Here is a 27,078-nt window from a genome sequence, read left to right on the forward strand (position 1 = left end):
AGTGTGCCATTAAACTTACACCATGTAAATTCATTTGATGTTTCTGAATGTATTGTGATCTATTTTATTAGGATTTTCCTGATATATATACATCTTATTTTTATGTTAAGACTATTTTTTATAGCAGATTTCGGTTCACAGCAAAATTGAGGGCAAGGTACAAAGATTTGCCAAATAGCCCCAGCCCAACACTTGCATAATCTCCATCATTAACCATTCTGCACAAGCATAATAACCCCCCATTATCAACATCCCTTACCAGACTGGTACATCTGTTAATACTGACGAATATTCATTGACATAATCATTATAAGCCAAGGTCCATGTTTTGTTATGGCTAACTCTTGGTGTTCTACATTTTGTGAGTTTGGACAAATGTATAATGCCCTGCATCTTCATGGTATTATACAGACTATTTTGTTTGTCCTAAAAATTCTCTATGCTCCACCTATTCATCCCTCTCCCATATTTGTTTTATTGTTGTTATTTAGATTGGATATATAAATGACTTTCTTAAGGAGATTTTTATACTACCTCATGGAACAATATACAGTTCTGTATGTGTTCCTTTGGTTGCATGACAGTATTCAAGACAACTTTGTAAATAATGGGCAGATACAGATTTTTTTTTTTACTTTTTAACATCTAGTCTTTCTAGATGTGTAGAGTCTCACAAAGTATAATTTTGTAAATAATTCATTGTAAAATTTCATAGTCGTTATCAAATATTATAATAGCATTGCAACTAACACAATTTTAGGTTTCTTGAGCTATACATATTTTGGTATCTGTTTATGGAGTTGTTAGGGGAGGGAGAAAGTTAGAAGGGTGTACTACCACTCGAATTCTCTCAGAGAAAATTTTACATTTTAATCACTGTTTAGTCCTTGTATTTATTAAACATTAAGAATCCAAAGTCATAATTTTATAGGTATATTGTTGAAAGGGCATTATGTATTTAATCATAGAAAATATGCGACATAAGAAATTTTATTCCCTGTCTTAGAACTATTCAGTTTTGTATTTAACTGGACAGTATGACAGCATTCAAGACAACTTTGTAAATAGCAGATGACTATATTATTTATAAATACCTAGTTTTTCCAGACATGAAATTTCACAATGTATACATTTATAAATATTACATTGTCAAGTACCATAAATTTTTTTTATAAATATTTTCTCAGTGTAATAAGTAATAATTGTTCTTTTAAGGTTATATAACATTTGATTATTGTTAGGTAGGTTTTTGGGCAGAGGGATAGATAGATCATCAAATCCTCAGACTGCTTCCTTTTTCTTCAGATTGTTAGCTTCTCATATAGAAGAAAAGATTAACTTTTATACTTAAAAAACAAACAAGGGGCGCCTGGGTGGCTCAGTGGATTAAGCCTCTGCCTTTAGCTCATGTCCCGATCTCAGGGCCCTGGGATTGAGCCCAGCATCTCATCAGGCTCTCTGCTCAGCGGGGAAGCTGCTTCCCCCACTCTCTCTGCCTGCCTCTCTGCCTACTTGTGATTTCTCTCTCTGTCAAATAAATAAGTAAAATCTTAAAAAAAATAAAAATACTCAGAATGTATGTTATCCTTAGAAAAAGGAAGGCATGAGAAAGGGAATTGTTTAAAATCACAGGTCTGTTCATAGTTAAATGATACTTTTATTGCTAAGTAATTGTTATTTTACTGTGTTATATAGATCTATTATGGCAAATTTATATGTATATATACATACACATGCATAATATAAATGTTAAGCACCTGTATACAGTAAAACTAGTTTTAGGAGTATAAACCTGATATTATTCTCTTTCTCATTTATTACCATATTGCTTTGCATTTTATTTTTTTTGAAATTTATGGAAATATTTCAAATCTAAGCTTAAACATTTCTATAATTCCACTTCATGATATATCTAAATGTACATTATTTTTAATATAAAATGGTTAGCTCTTGTGTATGTTTTCTGTTACCATGTATATATACATCTAAATGAAAATAATTACTTTAATTATGAATATTTTATTATTATTCGAAGAACTTATCAAAAATATCTAGTGTGTAGTTATATTTGTATGTTATGCATAGTCAAACAAATGTAAAAAGTGTTACATCTTGGTAGTCTTCTAAGAAGGAAAGAATATAAATGAAAATATAAATATATTTTTTGAACAGCAGTTTGGCGATAATAGTTGAAATTAAAGTATGTAAACATTTGAAGTGGTATAACTTGTTGTTGGGATTTTATCTATTCCAAAGTCTCAAATTTACAAAGAAGAAAATATGTTATATATTAAGTATTAAGTAATTGGACCATCTGAAATAATATATCCCTAAAAGATCATAATGGTTATATCTTATTCATCATATGAATATAATTTAAACACTGGAGGATACTCTGATATGAACGGTGTTTTAAGTGAATATTTTTAATTATGTTATTTTTCAAACAAACATCAGTAGTATGTTTACAGAGGTGTATCCATGTGCTTCTAGCTGTTCTGACAAAAGTGTTAATGTTTACTATTCCCAAGGGATCTAATTATTCTGCCATGATTTATAGAGTTAAGTAACGCTTAATCATCAGAGTTAATATAATGGTGATTATTTAAGCATTTTTTATAAGATTTTTGTACATGTTTAAGTTAAATGGTAAAACATTGTTAATCTGTATATTGCTACTTGACAATCTGAAATATATGAATTGTTGAATAGAAAGTTGTCTAGAAGATCATATGGCAAAAATTTTACATTACTGTATAGAGAGTTGGGAATGGAAGGGCTGCTTCTGCTTTTGGCATTTGAAATTGTGAAGATACTTCAAAAGGAACATTTAAACAACAAAAGGGGATTTAAAAGATAAAACCAACTTGTGCCTTTCTGTATCCTTGCCTGTTGACATCTTGAGAGTATTGGGCTGTTATATCGAATTTTGTATTCCCAGTGGCCATTATGAATAGTTTGTGAGTGATCATGAAGAACGTGTGATTTAGAGACTAGTACAGCAGAGTTTTATACACTGAAACAGTATTGTGGGATACACGAAAAGAATATGGGAGAAGATGGGATATGAGGTAGGTGCTAAAAAATTGTATTTGGGTTTACAAACACATGAATGATTAAAATTAACTGAAATTTTTATTGTATTATATTAGTCACTACAACATTACATCATTAGTTTTTATATAGTGTTCCACTGTTCATAGCTTGTAACACCCGGTGCTCCATGCAATACATGCTCTCCTTCTCCTTAATACTCACCACCAGGCACACACTTCTTCCCTCCCTGCTACACTCTGAAAACCTCAGTTTGTTTCTCAGAGTCCACAGTCTCTCATGGTTCATCTCCCCTGCTGATTCCCACAATTTATTTTTCCTTTCCTTCTCCTAATGTTCTCCACGTTATTCCTCAAGTTCCACAAGTAAGTGAAACCCTATAATAATTGACTTTCTCTGCTTGACTTCTATATCAGTCAGCATAATCTCCTCCAGTCCCAACTGTGGTGATAAAATTTTCGGTATTCAGCCTTTCTGACGGCTGAGTAATATTCCATTGTATATATGGACCACATCTTCTGTATCCATTCATCTGTTGAAAGCCATCTTAGCTCTTGGCACAGTTTGGCTATTGTGGCCATTGCTGCTGTGAACACTGGGGTATATATGGCCCTTCTTTTCACTACATCTGTATCTTTGGGGTAAATACCCAGGAGTGCAATGTCAGGGTCATAGAGTAGCTCTATTTTTAATTTTTTGAGTAATCTCCACACTGTTGTCTGAATTGGCTGCACCAGCTTGCATTCCCATCAACAGTGTAAGAGAGTTCCCCTTTATCCACATCCTCTCCAACATTTGTCATTTCCTGTCTTGTTAATCTTTGCCATTGTAACTGGTGTAAGGAGGTATCTCAGTGTGGTTTTGATTTGAATTTCCCTGATGGCTAATAATGATGAACATTTTTTCATATGTCTGCTAGCCATTTGTAGGTCTATATTGGAGAAGTTTCTGCTCATTAGGGTAAATTTTCATAATTCACTGCTGTATTTGTGGTTACTCTCTAGATCACGTTGTTTGAGGGAGAGGTTATTGGAATAAGTTGGAAGTTACTCTTAATTAATGGGAGTAATTAGAGAATGGTTTCATCACTTTCTTTTGTGCTAGTGACAGTCTTCCAGAGGTTTTCAAGTAGAATTTCACATTTTTTAATATTATTCAGAATAAACATGAGAAACATTTCAATAAATTTGTGTTAAAATTTCACTGATAAGGTGAGAAAATTTTTAAAAAGTTACTGTGCTATTAACTGCTTATTTATCTCCCTTCATTACACCTGATAATTTTGTAGTCCTCCTAACTTGTGTGTACTTGTGTCTCACTTGTAACTGTCTATATTGTATCCTTACTTATCAGAAGTACATGATGAAAAGAAGAGATTTATAGATAACCTGAGGACAACTGACATCAGGAATATCCCTCATGCTATGGACTTCTTTAATGTAAAAGTGTTAACTGGGAACAATAGGTAAGAAGTTCTGGACCAATAAGTAGTGTTTTATTACAAGGCTTTGGCAAGACTCAGGAAAATATCACTGGGGCAGACTTTGGAATATTGAATGGTGTCTGAGAATTGGTGAGAAAACCAATTCTTTCCAAAGATAATTTTTGCTGAATTAGAGATGTGGATTAGATGTAGAATGTAGGAGATTATTTGTGTATTCTTTCAATTAATGACCTTATTTATAATGATATATCATGACATAATATTATAAAGGTAATGAGCAATTGTTCATTAGTTGGACAGAATTTTTGCAGGTAAATTTTATAGTATAGTTCATGGAAACCAAATAAAGGGGAAACCTCTTGCACTGTTGGTGGGAATGCCAACTGGTTCAGTCACTGTGGAAGCATGTGGAAGTTCCTCAGAAAGTTAAAAATATAATAATACCTATTGAATCATGAGGCATTTACCTATAGAATACAAAAATACTAATTGAAAGGGATGCATACACCCCAGTGTTTATAAAAGTGTTGTCTGTAATAGCCAAACTATGTTAATAGACTAAGTGTCCATCAGCTGGTGAATGGATAAGAAAGAAGTGATAAATAAACAATGGAATGTTATTCAGCCATAAAATAACAATGAGACTTTGCCATTTGCAGTGAGGTGGATTGCAGTCATATAGTTGTCAGTAAAGAAAGACAAATACCATATATTTCATGCATGTGGAATTTAAGAAACAAACTAGCAAAGGAATGAAAAAGGCCGAGGCAAACCAAGAAACATTCTTAACTACAGAGAACAAACTGATGGTTATCAGAGGCAAGTAAGTAGGAGGCATGGAGAAAATAGGTGATGGGGATTAAGGATGGCACTTGTGAAGAGCAAGGGTTATTGTATGAACGTGTTGAATCACTAAATTGTACATCTGAAACTAGTACATTCAGTGTATGTAACTGGAATTTAAAAACTTAAAAGTATGGGTAAAGTAATGGCCGATGCTGAAGAGTTGCATCAACTATGGGATTAATCATCATTAATCATAATGATGAATTGTTTCTAAGAATTTAAGGAGTTATAAAAAAGTTTAAGATGAGTATCCACTTAACCTGCTGCTTTCGCTATTCTATAAGAATGTTCTATACCTTATCTTACTGTGTTTCTTTTTTTTCCTATCAGGAGGTGATAGTTTCATGAAAACACACTTCCGCCCTCCTGGTTTGTAATTCCAAGAATTGGTATCATCAGACCTCTCACTGGCAGTATTCATTCAACGTTTCTTCATCTCTGATCTCTGTTTCCACAAATACCCCTTGGAGAAATTACTGTAAGAACAGATAAGTGCTCATTTGATTCAGGAAGGGACACTTTGGTTAGACAGGAGCTAATATTATGCTTTTATTTTTTATTTTTTAAAAATTTATTTATTTGTTAGAGAGCGCGAACACAGGCAGACAGAGTGGTAGGCAGAGGGAGAAGGAGAAGCAGGCTCCCTGCCGAGCAAGGAGCCCGATGCGGGACTCAATCCCAGAATGCTGGAATCAATCCCAGGATGCTGGAATCATGACCTGAGCCAAAGGCAGCCGCTTAACTAACTGAGCCACCCACGTGTCCCAATATTATGCTTTTACTAAGATTAATGAATTTATGGTGATAGCTAGTGGGAACTGAGGTCTATTCAGGTTACATAATGTACTTCCTCGAAGAAGTCCTTTATCTTCTATTTAGTAATGATTAATACTAAGAAAAAAATACTTTATGATTAACGTCTTCACCTTTAAGGTTATTCTGGGTTAGGGTTAAGACTTCTTGGAGGAAGTGTCTACTCAACAGTTTTTTGATAGCTAGAATAATGGGTTAGGATCTAAATTGAAGGATTTATTTCTAAGTTAGATCTAAGTTAGACCTAAGGATTTAAGATCTAAGTGCCATTATCTCTATATCTTACAGATACCATTATTCTCACCAAACGTATTGAGGTCCATTTGTTATTTTTTTGGGAATTTTTTGGCGTTGTTACCCTGTGTACAGAAATGCATGTAGATTATGTCAAATAATTATGTATGTGAATGAACAATCTAGGGATATAGGCAATCCTTCAAATACATAGCTGAAAAGAAACATAACATGAGAACTAGAAAGGTATGAGAAGAAAGAATACCAGTAATTGGCTTTTTTAAGTTGACAATGTTAACATCAGCTTCACATGTATCAGTAGTGAATAGTGATAGTGAATAGATAATTCTGTGCATTATGTAATGGTCAACACAGTGAGTGTAGTTACCATCTCCAGCCTTATTAGAAAATTCCAAAAGTAATTTTTATCCATCTGTTTTTTTCTTCACAATTTAATGGATGTTGCATTTCATTGTACATAATTTTATTAGCTCCTAGTGATAATTACATAAAAGTATGTTTCTGATTTTTAACCATTCCCCAATGTGTCTCTCAGGTGGTGACTAAACAGAAAAACTGATGCTATTGCTTCTGCCACCATCTTCAAATCCAAAAAACAGTCTTAATAATGTATGGAGACTTCTGTTTCATGTGTTGGAGTGGATACTCCTCGCAGATCAGAAAAAAATGGACTGGGAAAACTCAAGTTTGAAAATTACTAGAGTGTCATTGGAGGGAATTGTAACCAGGCATGTTGACTGTTTTCATAATTGACATTGGACTAAATCTCAGGAGCTTGAATGGTGGAGATGTTATTACCCAGAGAGGTTCAGTATGATCTTAAATAGTACAAACATTACATTTCGGAGTTTTAATCTTTGACAATGTGGTGTTACAAAAAACTGCTTTTATTCTCTTAAACTGTTCAGTTCAGTCATCTTCATATATCCTTAAAACTTATTAGTCACTTATTTTTTCATTTTCCTCTGTTGTTTTTTTCATTTCCCTCAGAATATTAGTGTTTTTGTAATGGTTTCTAAGATGATTTATGACTTAAGTATGTTAGTATGTTAACCATTTGTCATGCATTGCAAATTTCATACTGTATGTTCTCATCACCATTTTATTGTGATGTTTTGGTTGTACAAAAGTTGTGTTTTCAAATATAATGCTCTGCTTTATGCCTTTTGAGTTCTGTGTTTTTATTCAGATATGTGTCCATCACTCTCATGCATTCTTTGTATTCTGTTTTTTGTCACTCTGTCATTTCATTTTTTCTGTTAATTGTTACTGTGGTTTTAAACCATTACCCAGTCAAATTATTTACCTTGATTTAAGCAATTATCACTTAGCTAAATGCTACCATAGTTACTTAGAAATTCCCACATAGAATCATCTGCATCTCTATGTGTTTGCCTTACTGTCTTTTGATACTTTAAAGTTACTGATGATTTTGTCTATTCCATTGAGATCTATCTCATTTCTCTTTTTTTTTTCAGAATATTGTCTTTCTATAGTCGCATTTTTTTCTCTCAATTGATGCTTAAAATTACTTTGCAAGTTGGAAAAAAATGCAGTTTTAATTTCATTGCACCAAATTTAATAGATTAGGAGAGAATAGATGTCTTTAAAAGTGAGTCTTCCTATCAATCTGCAAGGTATGTCTGTCTTTTTTTTTTTTTTAATCAAATTGTTGGGAAACTGCTGGTGTGGTTTTTTTAATTCATTCCCAGTCATTTCATAGTTTTGTTAATGTAGTTACAGGAATAGTACTACTAGTTTATTTTCATAAAGAGCCATTTTTGTTTACTCTCCTAGTGACATTTCATTAAAATTTCAGAATTTTGCCTTTCTTTCCTAATTCATGGTTCTTATAGAAATATGGAAGCAGAAACAGCTCTCGCTTATTTGACAGTGAATATTAGTCTTACTATTTTAAGGTTCATTTACTTATGGGTCATTTTAGGTAACTTTCCTATCCTGGGCATTTATGCAAAATTTGTTGACAGTTTAATAAAATGCTTTGTATTTGTCACATATTATAGGTGATTATAGGTGATCACACATGCCATTATAATTATTGATAATGCTAAAAAGTAACTTCCTAAAACTGAACATTCTTGAGCTATACTTTGTGTATGTATGAACGTGGATGTCTATTTGTTGTGCATATGTATCCGTAAATATTTCCCTATTGTTAGAATTTTTCTTTGCAATTTCTGAAAATATCCTAAATAAATAGCTTATATTCTGCTTTTGTCAGGTTTTTGTATTTGGTTTACCTGTTCTATCAATATATTTGTAGTATTATTTTTTATCAACTGAAAACCAGAAGTATTAGCAATAATTTTTTAATTTTTATTTTCAAATAACTTTCAGCTTACAAAAATGTATATTGTTCTCTACCTTCCTCTTGTATTAACATCTTTCATATGTGTTACACAGTTACCTATACTAGGAAATTGGTATAGTCCTGTTAACTGATATTTTTATAATCCATGACTGAAAGTGGAATCCTGCACTGCAGATAGTTGTCATAGTCTCCTTAATGCCACTTTGCTTGGGGCAGATGCCCAGTTTTCTTTTATTTTCACAATGTTGATGTTTTTGAAGAGTCTACAGAATATTTATTAACATAACTCCATATGGGTTTGTGTGATTTTTGTCATTGAAATTGAGGTTGTGCATAAGATTACTACAGAAATGCTACTCCCTTCTCAGATCATCACTAGAGATCACATAATGCTGATACGCCTTGTGACTAGTGATGTAACTTTGATTACAGTGTTACGTAGCAAGTATGTTGGAGAAGGTACTATAAATACTGTTATACTTATCTGCAAATTTTAGACTATCATTGCTTGTAATAATTAATACACAATGGTGTTTGACAAATTGTGATTTCTTTTGACAAAACACTTTTTTTCCTTTTAGTTTCAGAGGTAGAATTTAGTGGTTTGTCAATTACATGTAATACCCAGTGCTCATTACATCTTGTGCCCTCCTTAATGCCCATCACCCAGGTACCCCATTCCCCTACCCAACTCCCCTCCAGCAACACTCAGTTAATCTCTTAGAGTTAAGAGTCTCTTAGAGTTTGTCTCACACCATGATTTTATCTTATTTTAATTTTCCCTAACTTCCTCTATGATCATGTTTTATTTCTTAAGTTACACATACAAGTGAAATCATGATATTTGTGTTTCTTTGACTTTTACTTGGCTTAGCATAGCACTTTTTAGTTACATCCACATTGTTGCCAATCATGAAATTTTAATTTTTATTATGGCTGAATAATGTTCCATTGTGTATATGTACCACATCTTTATCTGTTTACTTGTTGATGGACATTTGGGCTCTTTCCATGTTTTGGATTTTGTGGACATTGTTACTATAAACATTGCAGTGTTGGTGTACTTTCAAATCTCTCTGTTTGTATCAATTGGATAAATACCTAATAGTCCTAATAGTCCCATTGCTGGGTCATAGTTCTATTTTTAACTTTTTGAGGCACATCCATACTGTTTTCCAGAGTAGCTGCAACATCTTGCATTCTCATCAACAGTAGGAACCCTTTTCTCCCCATCATTGGGAACATCTATCACTTTCTGACTTGTTAATTTTAGCCATTGTGGTGGGAGGTGGTATCTCCTTGTGGTTTGGATTTGTATTTCCCTGATGCAGAGGGATGCTGGGCATTTTTTTTCATGTTGGCCATTTATATATCTTCTTTGGAAAAATGTCTGTTCATGTCTTCTGCCCATTTCTTGACTGGATTTTTTTGTTTTGGGTGTTGAGTTTGATAAGTTTTTTACTTTTAGGATTTTATTTATTTGACACAGGGAGATCACAAGTAGGCAGAGAAGCAGGCAGAGAGAGAGGAGGAAGCAGGCTCCCTGCTGAGCAGAGCAGAGAGCCCTACTCAGGGCTCGAACCCAGGACTCTAGGATCATGACCTGAGCCAAAAGCAGAGGCTTTAACCCACTGAGCCACCCAGGTGCCCCTGATAAGTTTTTTTTAAAAGATTTTAATCTATTTATTTGACAGACAAAGAGATCACAAGTAGGCGGAGAGACAGGCAGAGAAGAGGAAGCAGGCTACCGCAGAGCAGAGAGCCCCATAGAGGGCTCAATCCCAATACACCAGGATCATGAGCTGAGCTGAAGGCAGGCTTTACCGCACTGAGCCACCCATGTGCCCCAAGTTTGAGAAGTTCTTTATAGGTTTTAGATACTAGCCCTTTATCTGATAAGTAATTGGCTAAGAGGACCTAACAGTATCTTAAAAGGATTATTCTCCACAACCACGTGGGTTTTATTCCGGGGCTTCAAGGGTGGTTCAACATCTCCAAATTAGTCAATGTGATAAACCACATTGATAAAAGAAAGAACAAGAACCCTATAATCCTCTTAATAGTTGCAGAAAAAGCATTTGACACAATACAGCATCTTCTCTTGATTAAAACTCTATAGTGTAGGGATAGAGGGATCATACCTCATTATCACAAAAGCCATATAGTTAAATTCCATGATCTATGCAATTACCATCCTCAGTGGAAAAAACAGAGTTTTTCTCCTGAGGTCAGGAACACAACAGGGATGTCCACATTCACCACTATTGTTCATCACGGTATTGGAAGTTCTAACCTCAGGAATCGGACAACAAAAACAGTTACATCCAAATCGGCAAAGAAAAAGTCAAACTTTCACTCCTCTAAGATGACATACTATGTTGAAAATGCAAATTTCGATTTTTAAAAATTTGTCAGTCCTACATTTTATTAATTAGAATTGAAATTTTGTACTATAATTAAGAGTTATTCCTTGTCCCCCATTTAAGTTTGGATTATTCAATTCAGTGTGGACACATGGACATTTCTCACTCGTCATTCGGGTTAAATTCATTACTCTTGAATCAAATTTTCCCTCATTTGGCAAGTCCGGTCTCTCTTTAGTTGGCCTCTGTCTTAATTTGGCTTCTGGATCCATATGTCCTTTTCTGGGGACCATATACTTTCTGGCCATCTAACAGTATCCGGGTTTATTTTTTCTCTTATTCTAGGTATGGGAACAGTAATTTCTCTGAGGATACCTGGTTCCTTATAGGGAATGGTAGTTAGGAAATAAGTTATGCCTCAGAACTTTATTTATTGTTGTGGCCCAGTAATATTCCAAAGTATATATATGTCCAGTTTTACTAGTTTTTTTTTTTTTTAACACTTAGATAATAGTTCGGCTTCTGGTTGTCCACTTTGAATAATGCTGATAGGAATATTAGTGTGAAAATGTCTTGAGTCCCTGTTTTCATTTCCTTTGGGTATATATCTAAGGAATTTGCTAGGAGTCATGGGTATTATCATGTTGAACTCTTTGAAGTTTGGGTTGTTTTTATTATAAAAATTTTTCATATTCAGGGGCAGCTGGGTGGCTCAGTTGGTTAACCTTCTGCCTTCAGCTTAGGTCATGATCCAAGGGTTCTGGGATTCAGTCCTCCATTGGGCTGGCTCCTGCTCAGCAGAGAGCCTGCTGCTCCCTCTCCCTCTCCCTACCACTTGCCTGCTTGTGCTCTCTTTGTGTCTCCTTCTACCTCTGCCTGCTATTGCATCTGCTCCTGTTCTCTCTCTCTCTGTTCATAAAATAGATACGATCTTGGAAGAAAAAATTACATACATATATATATATATATATAAAATCATAATAATGAACTTAAACATACTGAGCAACTAAAATGAATAATTTTCAATATTTTGCCATATTTTGAAAGTTACAAATTCCAAGAAATTTCAATGTTGAATTTTCTGCATGCAATTAGAAGAGAATTTTAAATAACTATAATATAATATGTCTATTATTGTGTTATTAAGTAGAATCCCTTAATGAGTTTAAAAATAAATTCTCATGTAAATGTGTGAGTGGGTCCCAAGATACCATAAGAATTGGAAAATCTGGATCCAAGCTGGGACCGTGCATTTTTATCTAGGCCATTTTTATCTTATATTTGGTTATTTATAGTAATCTAGTCTTTATATTAAATCTTTTTCTCTCTTTTAATATAGGACATTTTCTCTTGCTTTTTTGTTTCATGTGTTAAATATGTTAAAGATACTTGATATTTTGTAATTCATTTCATTCGGAAGTGAAGACTTAAGACAGGAACTTAATATTTCTGTTTCTTTTATATTCCTATTGATTTTATCCACTATTTCTAGTGTATTAATTTCATTGTTATGACTAATACACATGTTATTTCTACCTTGAGGTATTCTCTGTCTCTTTCCTGTATTCTCTGGCACATACCTATGTAACTATCTATAAACATTACAGAATTATATAGACTATATATAGAATATTATATACATTGTTATATTGTATATAGAATATAGACATCTATATATAGAATATATATATGTATATATATGTATATGTATATATAGTATACCTTAGATATATATATCTGTGTTAGACCATAGCAAAAGTATAGCTCAGACTTTTAAATACATGACGGGTACATGGAAAGAGGAGTCTCCTATGTACAAAGCACTATAAGTAATTGTGACAGGTTCACTATTGTTATAGGTTTGTATCTCTATCTCTAATAGGGACCATCTTAGTCTTATTAATATGACTTGCTATTGGTGTCCTAACCTCAATTTTCTTCTTGTTTCTTTTCATGTTGAATATTTGACCATTCTGTCAATGTTTCATGATCATTTCTTAACTATGTCGAAAATAGAAGGTGAATATGTACTTAGATTTTCTCATGTCTTATCCTAGAAATAATAATTAAGGCTTACATCGCTTTTATAATGTCTTGTCAATGTATTTTGTTGGATTTCCTCATTTGGGGGTCCCATTACTTCTAAAGGATGATCATTATGCTACCTGGTGAAGAATATATAGTAAAATCATTATAGTGTATCACAGGGGGATATAAAGTACTTTGAGGTATTTCTAGATAAAAAAATACTATTCAGGGATGTCCGGGTGGCTCAGTATGTTAAAGCCTCTGCCTTCTGGTATTGAGCCCTGAATCTCTGCATTGGCAGGGAGGCTGCTTCCCACTCTCTCTCTGCCTACTTGATCTCTGTCAAATAAAATAAAATATTTAAAAAAATACTATTCATATGTAATGTGTTTTTAAAATAGTTACATTCAAATCAGCACTTGAATAATGATGCATTCCATTCCACGTGGCTTGTTAATGTGTAATTCCTTATAAAAATAATCTGTTCTATTTATATTTGGAAAATATCAGGATACTTGCCTTTTGAAACTATTATATTCCTAGATTATTCAACTAGTATATGACATCCTTGTCATAGGCTATAATGTCCTCCATTTGTTATGATAGCTAGGTGTAAATGACATACCATATTGGATTTATTAATTCTTTTGTCATTTTTTGACAACGTTTTTTGAAAACATTTTATTTATATATTAATTTATTTGAGAGAGGGGGGGAGAGAGGGAGAAAAAACACAATCAGGGGGAGTGGGAGAGGGAAAAGCAAGCTTTTTGCTGAGAAGGAGACTGAGATTAGGACCTGAGCTGAAGGCAGATGCTTAATGATCGAGTCATCCTGGTGCCCCTCATTGGTTATTTATTGCAGGAATATTTTCTGTGGTAGTACAATATAATTCATTTACTATAAGAACAGTACAAATTTTTATTTTTTTTAAAGATTTCATTTTATTTACTTGACAGGGACATAGCGAGAGAGGAAACACCAACAGGAAGTGTGGGAGAGGGAGAAGCAGAGGGAGAAGTTTCCCACTCAGCAGGGATCCTGATTTGGGACTCAATTCCAGGGCTCTGGGATGATGACCTGAGCTAAAGGCAGACACTTAACCACTGAGCTACCCAGGGGCCTGAACATAAGAATTTTTAAATTTGGATTCCTGTATAGTTAAGGTACAGTGTTAAATTAGTTTCAAGTATCCATATAGTGATTCAAGAATTCCAGGTATCCCCTAGCATTCATCACACGTGCACTCAATTCCTATCCCCCCCACATCATTTATAATAACCATTGGTTTTTTTTTTCTCTAGAGTTAAGAGTTTTGGTTTCTCTCTTTTTTCTGTTTGCTAGTTTGTTTCTTAAATTCCACCTTCCACCTACGAGTGAAAGAATATGGTATTTGTCTTTTTATGACTGACTTATTTCAATTAATACAGTACTCTCAACCTCAATCTGTGTGGTTGCAAATGACAGTTTGATTATTTTTTATAACTTAGTAACATTCTGTCATATATATGATATAAACACAAACACACTGTATAGTTAAGTATCCATTCATCAGTCAGTGGACACATGGCTGCTTACATAACCTGCCTGTTGTAAATAATGCTGCAATAAACTTAGGGGTGGATATACTACTTTTAGTTAGTGCTTTTGTAATATTTAGGTAAATTTACAGTATGTGATTCATAGGTCATAAGGTAGTTCTATTTTTTTAATTTAAATTTTTTTTTGTATTTCATTTATATGACAGACAGCCTTCCAGAAAGGGAACATAAGCAGGGGGAGTCAGAGAGGGAGAAGCAGACTTCCCACTGAGCAGGAAGCCCAATTCAGTACCCTGGGATCATGACCTGAGCCAAAGGCAGATGCTTAACAACTGAGCCTCCCAAGGACCCCTATTTTTTAACTTCTTGAGGAATCTTCATACTGTTTTCCAGAGTGTCTGCACCACTTTGCATTTCACCAAAAGGTCAAGAATTTTCTGTTTTCCCCATATCTTCCCCAACCCTGCTGCTTCTTATGTTGTTTATTTTAGCCATTGTGACCCGTGTGAGGTGATGCATTATTGTAATTTTGATTTGCATTATCCTGATGATGAGTGAAAAGCATCTTTTCATGTGTTCTTTGGCCATCTGTATGTCTTTTTTAGAGAAATGTCTGTTCATATCTTTGCTATTTATTATGATTTTTGAGTGTTTAGTTATATGACTATATATTTAGGATAATGAATTCTTCATCAGATGTGTCATTTGCAAATATCTTTTTCCATTCGTTAAGTTGCTCATTAGTTTGTTGATTATTTCCTTTACTGTATGGAAGCTTTCTTTTTTTTTAATATTTTATTGTTTTTAGAGCAGGAGAGTTAGAGTGAGTGGAAGGGAAATAGAGAGGGTGAGAGAGAGAATCTTAAGCAGGGTCCATGCTCAGCACAGATCTGATGTCCCTGAGACCATGACTTAAGGCAAAATTAGTAGTTGGAGGCTTAACCAACTGAGCCCCATAGGCACCTGAGAAGCTTTTTATTTTAATGTGTTGTTTTATTTTAATGTGTTTATTTAAATGTGTTTTAATGTGTTTATTTTAATGTTAGTTTATTCTTTCTTTTGTTTCCCTTGCCTCAGGAGACTTTCCTAGAAAAACAGTTGCTTCAGCTGATATCAGCAGATTTATTGCCTGTGTTCTCTAGAATTTTTATTGTTTGAGGTCTCACATTAAGGGATTTCATCCATTTTGAATTTATTTTTGTGTACAATGTAAGAAAGTTGTCCAGTTTCATTCTTTTGTGTGTTGCTGTCTACGGTTTCCCCCATTATATTTATTGAAGAGACTTTTTTTGCCATTGGATATTATTTCCTGCTTTGTTGATTAATTAATCATATAGCTGTGGGTTTATTTTCTTTTTAGTTCCACTTTTCTATGTGTCCATTTTTGTGCTAACACCACAACCTTTTGATTACTAGAGCTTTGCAGTGTAACCTGAGATGTAGAATTGTGATGCCTCCAGCTTTGCTTTCTTTTTGCAAAGTTGCTTTGTCAATTCAGGGTCTTTTTGTGCTTTGATACAAATTATACGATATTTATTCTAGCTCTGTGAAAAATACAGGTAGTATTATTTTTTTAAGATTTCTTATTTATGGGCGCCTGGGTGGCTCAGTGGGTTAAGCCACTGCCTTCGGCTCAGGTCATGATCTCAGGGTCCTGGGATCGAGTCCCGCATCGGGCTCTCTGCTCAGCAGGGAGCCTGCTTCCTCCTCTCTCTGCCTGCCTCTCTGCCTACTTGTGTTCTCTGTCAAATAAATAAATAAAATCTTTAAAAAAAAGATTTCTTATTTATTTGATAGAGAGAGAGAGAGAGAGATCAGAAGTAGGCAGAGAGAGAAGGAGAAGCAGGCTCCCGTGCTGAGCAGAGAGCCTGATGCGGGACTCAATCCCGGGACCCTGAGATCATGACCTGAGCCAAAGGCAGAGGCTTACCCCATCGAGCCACCAACATGCTCTAATATGAGTGGTATTTTGATAGGGATGGCAGTAAGTGAGTACATGGCTTTGGATACTGTATGCATTTTAACAATATTTGTTCTTCCAATTCATGAGTGTTGAATGATTTTCCATTTCTTTATGTTTTCATCAGTTTCTTTCATCAATATATTATAGTTTTCTGTGAATAGTCTCTCACCTCTTTGGTTAGCTTTATTTCTAGTTATGTGGTCTTTGGTGAAGTTCTAAATGGGATTGATTTCTTAATTTCTCTTACTACTGCTTCATTAATGACATAGAGAAAAGCAACAGATTTCTGTACTTTGATTTTTGTATACTGTGACTCGACTATTTGAGTTTGTGCATCAGTTCTAGCAGGTTTTTGGTGGTGTCAATTGAGTTTTCAATATAGAATATCAAGTCATCTGCAAAGAGTGAAAAGTATTTGCCTTTCTTTCCACTTTGGATTCCTTTTGGTTTTTTGCTGTTGCTAGGACTTCTAGTACTATGGTAAATAACATGTGACAGTGAGTAACCCTCTCTAGTTCCTGACTGTAGAAGAAAAGTTGTTTTTACTGACGAAGGTATTAGCTTTGGGTTTTTCCTGTATAGCTTTTATTATATTGAGGTATGTTTCCTCTAAACCTACTTTGTTGAAGGTTGTTTTTTAGCATGAATGGATGTTTTACTTGGTCAAATCATTTTTCTACATCTATTGAAATGATCATATGGTTCTTCTGTTTTGTCAGTGTAGATTTATCAGATTGATTGATTTATAAATTTTGGACCAACATTGCATCCCAAGGATATATCCCATGTGATTGTGGTGAATTATTTTTTGTTTTAATTTATTGTTGGGTTTGTTTTGCTACTGTTTTATTGAGAATTTTTGCATTCATGTTCATCAGGGTAATTGGCCTGTAGTTCTCTTTTTTAGTGGGGTCTTTGTCTAGTTTGTTACCAGGATGATGCTGTCCATGGAGAAGGAATTTGGCAGTTTTGCTTCTTTTCTATTTTTTTTTTGAATAGTTTGAGAAGAATAAATATTAACTCTTTAAAGATTTTTTATTTATGCATTTGACAGAGATCACAAGTAGGCAGAAAGGCAGGCAGAGAGAGGAAAGGAAGCAGGCTCCCTGCTGAGCAGAGAGCCTGATATGGGGCTCGATCCCAGTACTCTGGGATCATGACCTGAGCGAAGGCAGAGGCTTTAACCCACTGAGCCACCCACGCACCCCTAGTTTTATGTTCTTAAAGATTGTAGGCAATGTTCATCATAAACTCAGTATAAAGGGCAATACATCATATGTTACTGGAAGATTGTAGGTTGCATGAATATTTTCATATGTTTAAGAAAAGGGAGGGCATTAGCAAATAAAAATTAATAAAATGTATGAGAATCAAGTAAATGTGTTGGCTGTTAGTTAATCCAATACCATTTTTGCAGTGGCAATTTGTTGAATTATTTTCTGAAAACTAGTTCTTAAGGATAGTAGAGGATCTTATTTTGTCACTTTGTGTTTTTCTGTGGTCCATATGTTTTATCAAGTGGCACCCAGAAAGGACTGTTTAATTTCTTTTAGTTATGGTTGATAGCACCTTCTCAGATTTCTTTCAGAGTACAAGTCACATAATATTCTACACTGAATGTGCTTTTCATCTCATATATCTGGTCTTCATGGACAGAAAATGCATGAAAGATTTTGATTAGGAAAAAGTTCAGGAAGACCTAGTCATTTCTTCATGGGAAACAATTTCTAATGCAGATAAGTGATGAATAGGGGAAAGTAAAAAATTTTCAGGTGTATTCATAAGTTGCCTTTGGTTAGCTTTTAAGTGTAATTTTTTATTCAAGTGTAGTTAACATGCAGTATTATACCAGTTTCAGGTGCACAATATGGTGATTCAGTAATTCTATATATTACTCATTGCTCATCCCAATAAGTGTCCTCTTAATTGCCTTCAGCTATTTCACCATCCTCCTACCCACCATCCCTCTGGTAACCAACGATTCTCTAGGTTTAAGACATTTTTTTTTCTGTTTATCCCCTCCTTTGTTTTTTTTTTTTTTCTTAAATTGCACATATGAGTAAAATAATGATGACCTTGTTAGCTTCTAGAAAAGTTAACAGTATGATTTCTTCGATTATTGTTTTCTTTTCATCTTCTGCTCTATTAAATAATCACATGTCTGGTAATCATTTAAGCAATATTTATTGATATTAAGGTGAAACAGAAGACAGAAGTATTAAGGAAATTTGGAATAGGTCTGTATTTCAAATAAAAGGCTCTTCTAGGCTAAGGATAGCATTATATTTATAAGAACATATATAAATACAGGCTGTCTGTTTCCTCTAGAGTGATTTGGATATTTATTTATTCATTTATTTTTAAAGATTTTATTTATTTGAGAGACAGAGATCATAAGTAGGCAGGGAGGCATGCAGAGAGAGAGAGAGGAGGAAGCAGGCTCCCTGCTAAGCAGAGAGCCAGATGCGGGCTCGATCCCAGGACCCCGAGATCATGACCTGAGCCGAAGGCAAAGTCTTCAACCCCTTGAGCCACCCAGGGGCCCCCAGATATTTATATCTGCAATAAATATGTCACAGAAGAATCTTGTTCTCAATAGATCTGTTCCTTATATCTATTACTGCAAATGATAGAATATTGAGAGTTGAGGTCTTAAAATTGGCAGTGATAACTGCCACCAAGTTTATCTTAAGATTGAACATCAAAAGAAGAAATGTATTACACATGAATGCACAGTAATGCAATAGTACAGAAAATCAAGAACTTTACAGGTTCATTAGGACATAGAAAGTGCAATAGAATTACCTGCCATCACTGGAGGGAGTTGTTAGCCACATACAGAAAAATGAAGTTTGATGCATTTCTTCCAGTATAGAGCAGGATGGATTTTACGTGACTCAGAGGTTTAAATTAAACTGAGGAAATTACAGAATTACAGAACATGCTGATTTTCTTAAGCTAGGAGTGAAGGATATTTAAATCCTTATTATTAAAATTCTAGAATTGTTAAAAGAAGTGATGAATTTCATAATGTTAAAATAAAATAATAGGCAAAGCAAACACCAAATGATAATTAAGAAAGGATATGTAATATAAGAATGCTGAAATCTTTCTAATACAGATAGATCCTAATATGGGGTAGAAAACTACCCCATATTTACTCATTTACTTATTTATTTATTTATTTATTTATAAAAGATTTTATTTATTTATTTGAGAGAGAGACAGTGAGAGAGAACATGAGCGAGGAGAAGATCAGAGGGAGAAGCAGACTCCCCAAAGAGCTGGGAGCCCGATGCGGGACTCAATCCTGGGACTCCAGGATCATGACCTGAGCCGAAGGCAGTCGTCCAACCAACTGAGCCACCCAGGCGCCCCCTCATTTATTTTTTTTTTAATATTTTATGTATTTATTTGAGAGAGAGTGGGGAAGAGTGAAAGCATGAGAGGGTAGAAGGTCAGAAGGAGAAGCAGATTCCCTGCAGAGCTGGGAGCCCAGTGTGGGACTCGATCCCGTGATGCTGGGGTCATGGCCTGAGCTGAAGGCAGTTGCTTAACCAACTGAGCAGCCCAGGCACCTATGACTAAATAGACATGGAAGGAGTAAAAATTGATATGGAAGTATCCTTGGATTTGTTTATACTAAGTATAATTATAATTAACAATACAAACAGGATATAATAAATGTCTCAGCTATTAGATTTCCAGTAAGTCCAGATATTTGACAACACTCTCTTTCAGCAAGCTGAAGGGAGGGGAATCTGGTAAAACCATTTGATAGTGGTAGTGTAGAACGTAAAACTTACATGGATAGGGATTGAGTATTTAGTGAATTTATTTAATTTGTGGCAAATTCATTATACATCTTGTAGTAATATGTAATCTTAAAATTGCTTGGTAAGTACATATAAGGTACTATGGAATAATTTTTGGGATATAAGTATAAATAAGATACAAGTGTCGGGATGTAGGAAGTGATGATTATAAAATGATGGCTTATAAGAAAGATTTTACTTATTTATTTGAGAGAGAGTGTGTGCACTTGTGTGAGGGAGTAGGGAGGAAAGGACAGAGGGAGGAGGAGACTCCAAGGTTTATTCAGGAGCTTGACTCAGAGCTCCATCCAGGGACTCTGGGATCATGACCCAAGCTAAAGACAGCCACTTAACCAACCAAGCCATGCAGGTGGTCCAAAACAATGATTTTATCATCACAACTATTTGAATGTTCTTTGTTCCTGTTGCCTGGGTAGTATCTGAAAACAGTTCAGGTCTTTTGTAAGAATTAAATAGAATTTGTAAATTCTATTTACAGAATTTTAGAAACAGCTAATTCTTATATTCAATGTCCTACAAAATAAATGCTGTTTTAATGGAATAAGTTAGAAATAAAAGGATTGGATACATTTTGATTTAGGTAAGAATTCAAGCTATTGGTGGTTTTGTTAGTATTCTAAAGAAAAGATTTGGTATTTCTTTAAAAGTTGTGCAAAAATAATACTGTTATGCTGAAGATTAAAAAAAAAAAGTGTAAATATAAAGACAGCATTTTTTTTTTTTTTGGTACTGGGGATAATGAATATTTCCAAAATCCTGAGCTCTTCTCTCCTTTTGTTTTCCCTCAGAATGATTTTTTTAAACACCTTAATTTTATCTTATTTTTTTCAGTGTTCTAAGATTCATTGTTGATGCCTCACACCCAGTGCTCTATTCAATATGTGCCCTCCTCAATACTCACCACCAGGCTCAACCATTCCCTCCACCCTCTTCTCCTCCAAAACCCTCAGTTTGTTTCTCAGCATCCAGTTTCTCTTGCTTCATCTCCCACTCTCATTTACCCCAATCCCTCATAATGATTTATGGTAGCTCTTGAAGCGTTTGGCCAATACTGCAAAGTCATAATAGAAGTACCTGAGGTTCTATGGAAAAATTTCATTTTATTTTATTTTGACTTACTGATTTTGATTTTTATTTAAGTTCCAGCTAACATACAGTGTAATACTAATTTCAGGTATACTATATAGTGATTGAACACTTATATACAGCACCCAGTTCTTATCATAACTTTGCAAAGATTATAAAGTAGAGATGTCATTTGAGGTTAATCCTGTGGTCAGACTGATTTGATGCACATTTTAAGCAAATAATTTAGGACCTATTTACTACTCTCAGCTCTGATGTGAGAGTGGAAGGGAGTATGGATAAGAAACATGTGGATATACACTGATAATGTGAAATGAACAGATGAATAGATGGTTATAAGGATGAATGATTTGATGGATATATCCCTGAAAGAATATATGGGTAGACTGATTCAGGAAAGGTTAATTCATAAATTTCAGTTATGTTAAATTACGAGGATGTATTCTTAAAGACTGTTGCAACAAGAATTTGTTATTTGTCCTGGGTTCAATGACAGTCACTGATAGGCCAAATACCAGAAAGACCATGATTCTCTCATGTCACGGTGATCACAACATAAGAGTTTATTGTCACTTGGAGATGTTTGGAAAATTACATAACTTGAGAAATAATATTTTAGATTTTGTTTTGGGTAAAATGAATCATATACACGTCTGTAAACTTAGAGGATTTACAAACTATTTCTCCCATGTCTTCAAAGGGAGAGTAGAAAGAACATGAATCAATAGTAATATCTAACATAGGACACCTCTCAGACTTCAGATAATGAGTTTACTTTGTATTTACACATAAAATTGTGTGTCCTTCTCATTGGGAACAAACAAAAAAAGATTCATCTAGCTCAAAGTCCAGTATTTCTCAGTTGTGTGCTCTTATCAGGAGGTGATTTCCACTGATGTGCGTGTTAGATCTCACTTTGCCTACTCTTGATAAACAGACATAGGAACTTCCTTTTTTTTTTAAAGTATTCATTTTTTTAAAGATTTTATTTGTCAGAGAGAAAGAGCCTTTAAGAAAGCAATGTAGGAAATATCCTCCAAGGGAGGTACAGAACTTTTCAATTTATAGAGAGTTGTGCCTAAAATTCATTTTAAGTCTTAAACACTCATGCATTTTTTAGTTCCTTGGGTAGTAAAACTTAGTCAGATTATGTCATGGCGGGTGCCTGGGTGGCTCAGTGGGTTAAGCCTCTGCCTTTGGCTCAGGTCATGATCTCATTGTCCTTGGATTGAGTTCCGCATCAGGCTCTCTGCTTGTCAGGGAACATGCCTCCTCCTCTCTGCCTATTTGTGATCTCTCTCTGTCAAATAAATAATATCTAGGGGCGCCTAGGTGGCTCAGTGGGTTAAAGGCTCTGCCCTAAGCTTAGGTCATGATCTTTAGGGTCCTGGGATTGAGCCTTGCATCAGTCTCCCTGCTCAGCAGGAAGCCCGCTTCTCCCTCTCCTACTCCCCCTGCTTGTGTTCCCTCTCTCTCACTGTGTCTCTATCAAATAAATACACAAATAAAATAAAAATTAGTGGATGAAGGAATGTAAGATGGGATACTTTAAAAGTCAGCTGTGAAAGTAGATATAATGAACTATTGCTTTAAGTAACTGAGGGTACAACAATGGATGAATCAGTGCAGAATTGAATGACTGAAAGAATGAATTAAAACTAGAATATTAAGTGGATTGTTAATGCAAGAATAAAGAATTAATGTTTCAGAAAGACGGAGGTATATATGGATTGGTGGACTTAATGTTCAGTGAAGGTATAGTTGTTTAGATAGATAGATGTTAGAATCTAAGTGGTTTCCAGAATGGATTGTTGGATGCAGGCATCATCTGCAAATAAATGGGTGTTTAGATTCATAGGTGCACATATGGCTGGCTATAGTAATGATGAATGTAAGGATCAATGCATACGTAAATGGTTTGTGTGAGTGTGATAATATCATTGATTCTTTCAGGGTGGATTAATAGATATATGGATGCATAGATGGTTTAATTCAAGAAGGGATGTTATAGGAATTTTGTTACTGGAAGAATAGACTAATATCATAAAATGACGTATCTAAATTTGAATTAAAAAATGGAGCAACTGTTGAGGGATATAGGCTAATTTGTTTTTTTACAATTTTTTACAAAAATTTAGTGATTGCGCTCTCAATGTATTGTGATAGTCGTATTTTTAAAGTACCAAACAAAACAAAAAGAAACCAAAAACCAACTATAGTGAAAATATGAGAGTTGTTTTCTATGATTCCATTTTATATTTTAATAATTGGGGGACTCTTAAGAGATTGATCCAAGAGTCAACTTTACCATCAGTATTTTATGTTAATCATGGTATATGACAATTTTCCCATATTTTCCACAGTTTTAACTGAGGTGTTACCAGCTTAAGAACTGAGACATTTTAGATGCTTCAATATCTGACATTTCTATATCAATCCAAATTCTTGTACTTATTTCTCATTTCTGTGGACTTCGTTCTTCAAAAGTACTGGTAAGAATCACTAACACTGGTGTATTATTTGTTTGTTTTTTGATGTGGAATAAATTGGTAATATTTTAAGGTTCCAAACCATATATGAATTCCAGAAAATCATAGGTTTATCAAATTGTGGAGTGATTGCCAATTAGATGGAATGGAATAGATTTAAAAAGGCATTAAATTTTGATGCAGTGTTGATACATAGATTGTGTAGATTTTGATTTACTACTTTTAATATACTCATCATAAAATGTGATGTTGTGCAGAGACTATAATCTCTGTCGGTACACTCAGTAAATGTTAAATTCATTTAAATATTAAATGTTTTGAAGTACATGCATTAGTGATGGATGGATAAATGGAGACAAGGAAGTCAGGCAGGTGAGGAATAAAGTGAAAAGAGGATAAAAAGGCACTAGAAAGAAAAGCCATTAGGAAGTACAATTTGCTGCAAATAATGTGGGTCTTAATGATAGCAGAAAGCTAAAATACTTTTCCAGATGAATAATTTAGTGTATTGGTAATATTATCAGTGTTTAGGTAAGGTAGATAGACAGGAGTTGAGGAACATTCTATTCTATTATTAATGTTAAGAAGTTAGATCCTTAGCACCCTTTCATTTGATGAATGAAGATATTTTTCAATTATTTTCAAGCTTCTCTCTTTCCCCTCCTTCCTCCCTTTCTCTGTTCTTTCTTCATTCCTTGCCTGCCCGCCTTCCTTCCTTCCCTTTCTTCCTTCCTTCCTCCTCTCCTTTCCTTTCCTTTCCTTTTCTTCCCTTCCCTTTCCCTTCTTTTCTTTTCCTTTCTTTCCCCTTTCCCTTCCCCTTCCCTTTTTCCTTTTTCCTTTTTCATTTCCTTTCCTTTTCTAGCATGTTTCATAAGCAAGGATCAAAGAAACTGTCTACAGGTAAGGACACTGAGGTGTATATTCTGATCTTTAAGAGATCTTTTTTGGCTATATTGATAGTTAAGTTTTTGAGTTATTTGACAGTAAATTTCTTTTTCATCAAACCTCATAGGACCTACATGATTATTTTGAGGTTATAGTTTAACTTAAAGTTTTAGTATTCTCAATTGTATGTAAGCAACACTTAAGGATGTAGAAGTTTTCTTCTAGTTAGAGCTATCAAAGCAGCACAATAAACTTCTGGGAAAGCAGGAAGAATAGATAATGTGGGTACTGTGATAATGGGGTTTGGTTTTTGGAAAGATTCCTATGAAATTTACAGGGCAGATTATTAGTATTTTCTTGTACCATTATCTTTTATTTTTTAACCTTTGACTGGTATATGAATTAACACTGTGAAGATAACACTAGAAATGGTTGTTCAAAGAATGGATGTATGGGTGTGTAAATGACATGAAAATAATTTGGAATACAATATTGGTACTTAAATCACAGTAAATGGGCTGAGGAAGTAAAACTATGTTTTTGTCATTTTCCTACTGTAAATATATCTGGTTTTTGTAGTTGGAAGATACTTAGTATCTGGCTCATAGGAATTGTTTTTCATGGATACAGTAGAATACTTGACTGGAAGGGTGATATCCATCTGTCCTGATGCATGGCTTTGTGATAACTTGTTTTTTTCCATTTGTAATCAACCCTCTGCACTATCCCAGGTGTTGAACATATGTACAAGAGGACCATCAATACCTTCTGCAGTGGTACCATGCACAGCATCACCTATTTCCTGTCATTATTTCCACTTTTGGAAGCTCATTGCATCTTTATATCTCAAAAGGCACAAGTTTTATATATGTACCACCAGGAATAGAAGTGATCTTCTTTTTGGCAAGTAATTGCCCAGAATGTTAAGTACTTTTTTGTTCTCTGAATATATCTTATGCTTTCCTCTATTGTTGTTTACCTCATTGATTTTTTTTCCCCCTCTATGTTTTTCCATTAGAAGCGGGAATAAGATTTATGTGTGGTATATATAATTAATGCAATCCTATGGACATCTTGGTCACACTAAAGCATTCTAATCAGGCTTTGTCACAAGCCTGCCATAGGCCAGTTTGGATACTATTTGTAAAATACTTTATTTCTCATTTGAATCATGAGCCCACAGTTTTTAGAGAGGTCCCCAAAATAGATCCTTTTAAAACATTTGTGTTACATGCAAATAGACCATTTATAGTTTGACTTCTTATGGCACCTACTAGGTCTCCCTCTAGAACAGGATCTGAGCCTGATTATAGTTGATGTTTTCCTTAGCACCCTAATTTAAGACTCAGATGCTATCACAATTCCAGCTATGTAAGGAAGATCCAGACTGTAGAACACACAGTTCTATCATTTTATTGCCATCACTGGAACTGGACCAAAAAACCCAAGCCATGAAGATATTTTACTTTCATTCACATTATTCTGATTTTCATTTGTTTTCTGTTTAACCAAAATGGGCTTAATATAAATGGCTGTGTTTTTTGGAAGTTTTAACTGAGTTTTCTGGAGCATAAACTACACTGTCATCAGAGAACTACTAAGTGCATTGCCCAGCCTGTCTCAATAGACAAGTTTGACCCCTAGTACATTGAATCAGGGCCATAAGGGATGAATTGGTTATTAAACAATTTAGAACAAAATGTGGTCATTCATCCTCTTTCATTCCTACTTCTTCTTTTTTTTGGAGTTTTTTTTATTAATTTATTTATTTTCAGCATAACAGTATTCATTATTTTTTCACCACACCCAGTGCTCCATGCAGTCCGTGCCCTCTATAATACCCCCCACCTGGTACCCCAACCTCCCACCCCCCCACCACTTCAAACCCCTCAGATTGTTTTTCAGAGTCCACAGTCTCTCATGATTCCTATTACTTAAGTGTGTCAAGAGTTAATCAGTTGTGCTAGTGGTGTATAACATTTCTAAGCTTATATAGAAGTTTATCTGGAACATATTTTATAAATATGATGTCATTATGGTTTTGCAATTATATATTTTTTTTAATATATTGTGTACATATTTCTAAACCAGTAAATGAAGTATACCTACAAACATTTCATTGGTTATAAAGTAGATATAACGG

The 27,078-nt window shown here is 34.4% G+C and overlaps 1 long non-coding RNA gene across 2 annotated transcripts in view; it reads left to right on the plus strand.

The window, feature by feature from the left end:
* The window catches only part of LOC116590486, a 43,680-nt gene extending 16,951 nt beyond the window's left edge, over positions 1–26,729 (plus strand). For both annotated transcript variants that reach the window (XR_004285628.1, XR_004285627.1), the window contains 7 exons: positions 2,942–3,071; positions 4,408–4,519; positions 5,675–5,822; positions 6,948–8,049; positions 23,925–24,053; positions 24,913–24,950; positions 25,667–26,729. This is a non-coding gene — a long non-coding RNA (uncharacterized LOC116590486). The remainder of the gene's footprint in view (positions 1–2,941; positions 3,072–4,407; positions 4,520–5,674; positions 5,823–6,947; positions 8,050–23,924; positions 24,054–24,912; positions 24,951–25,666) is intronic.
* Positions 26,730–27,078: the final 349 nt, after the last annotated feature.

Source organism: Mustela erminea, chromosome 5 (assembly GCF_009829155.1).
Source record: "Mustela erminea isolate mMusErm1 chromosome 5, mMusErm1.Pri, whole genome shotgun sequence".
In the NCBI taxonomy this organism is placed as follows: domain Eukaryota; kingdom Metazoa; phylum Chordata; class Mammalia; order Carnivora; family Mustelidae; genus Mustela; species Mustela erminea.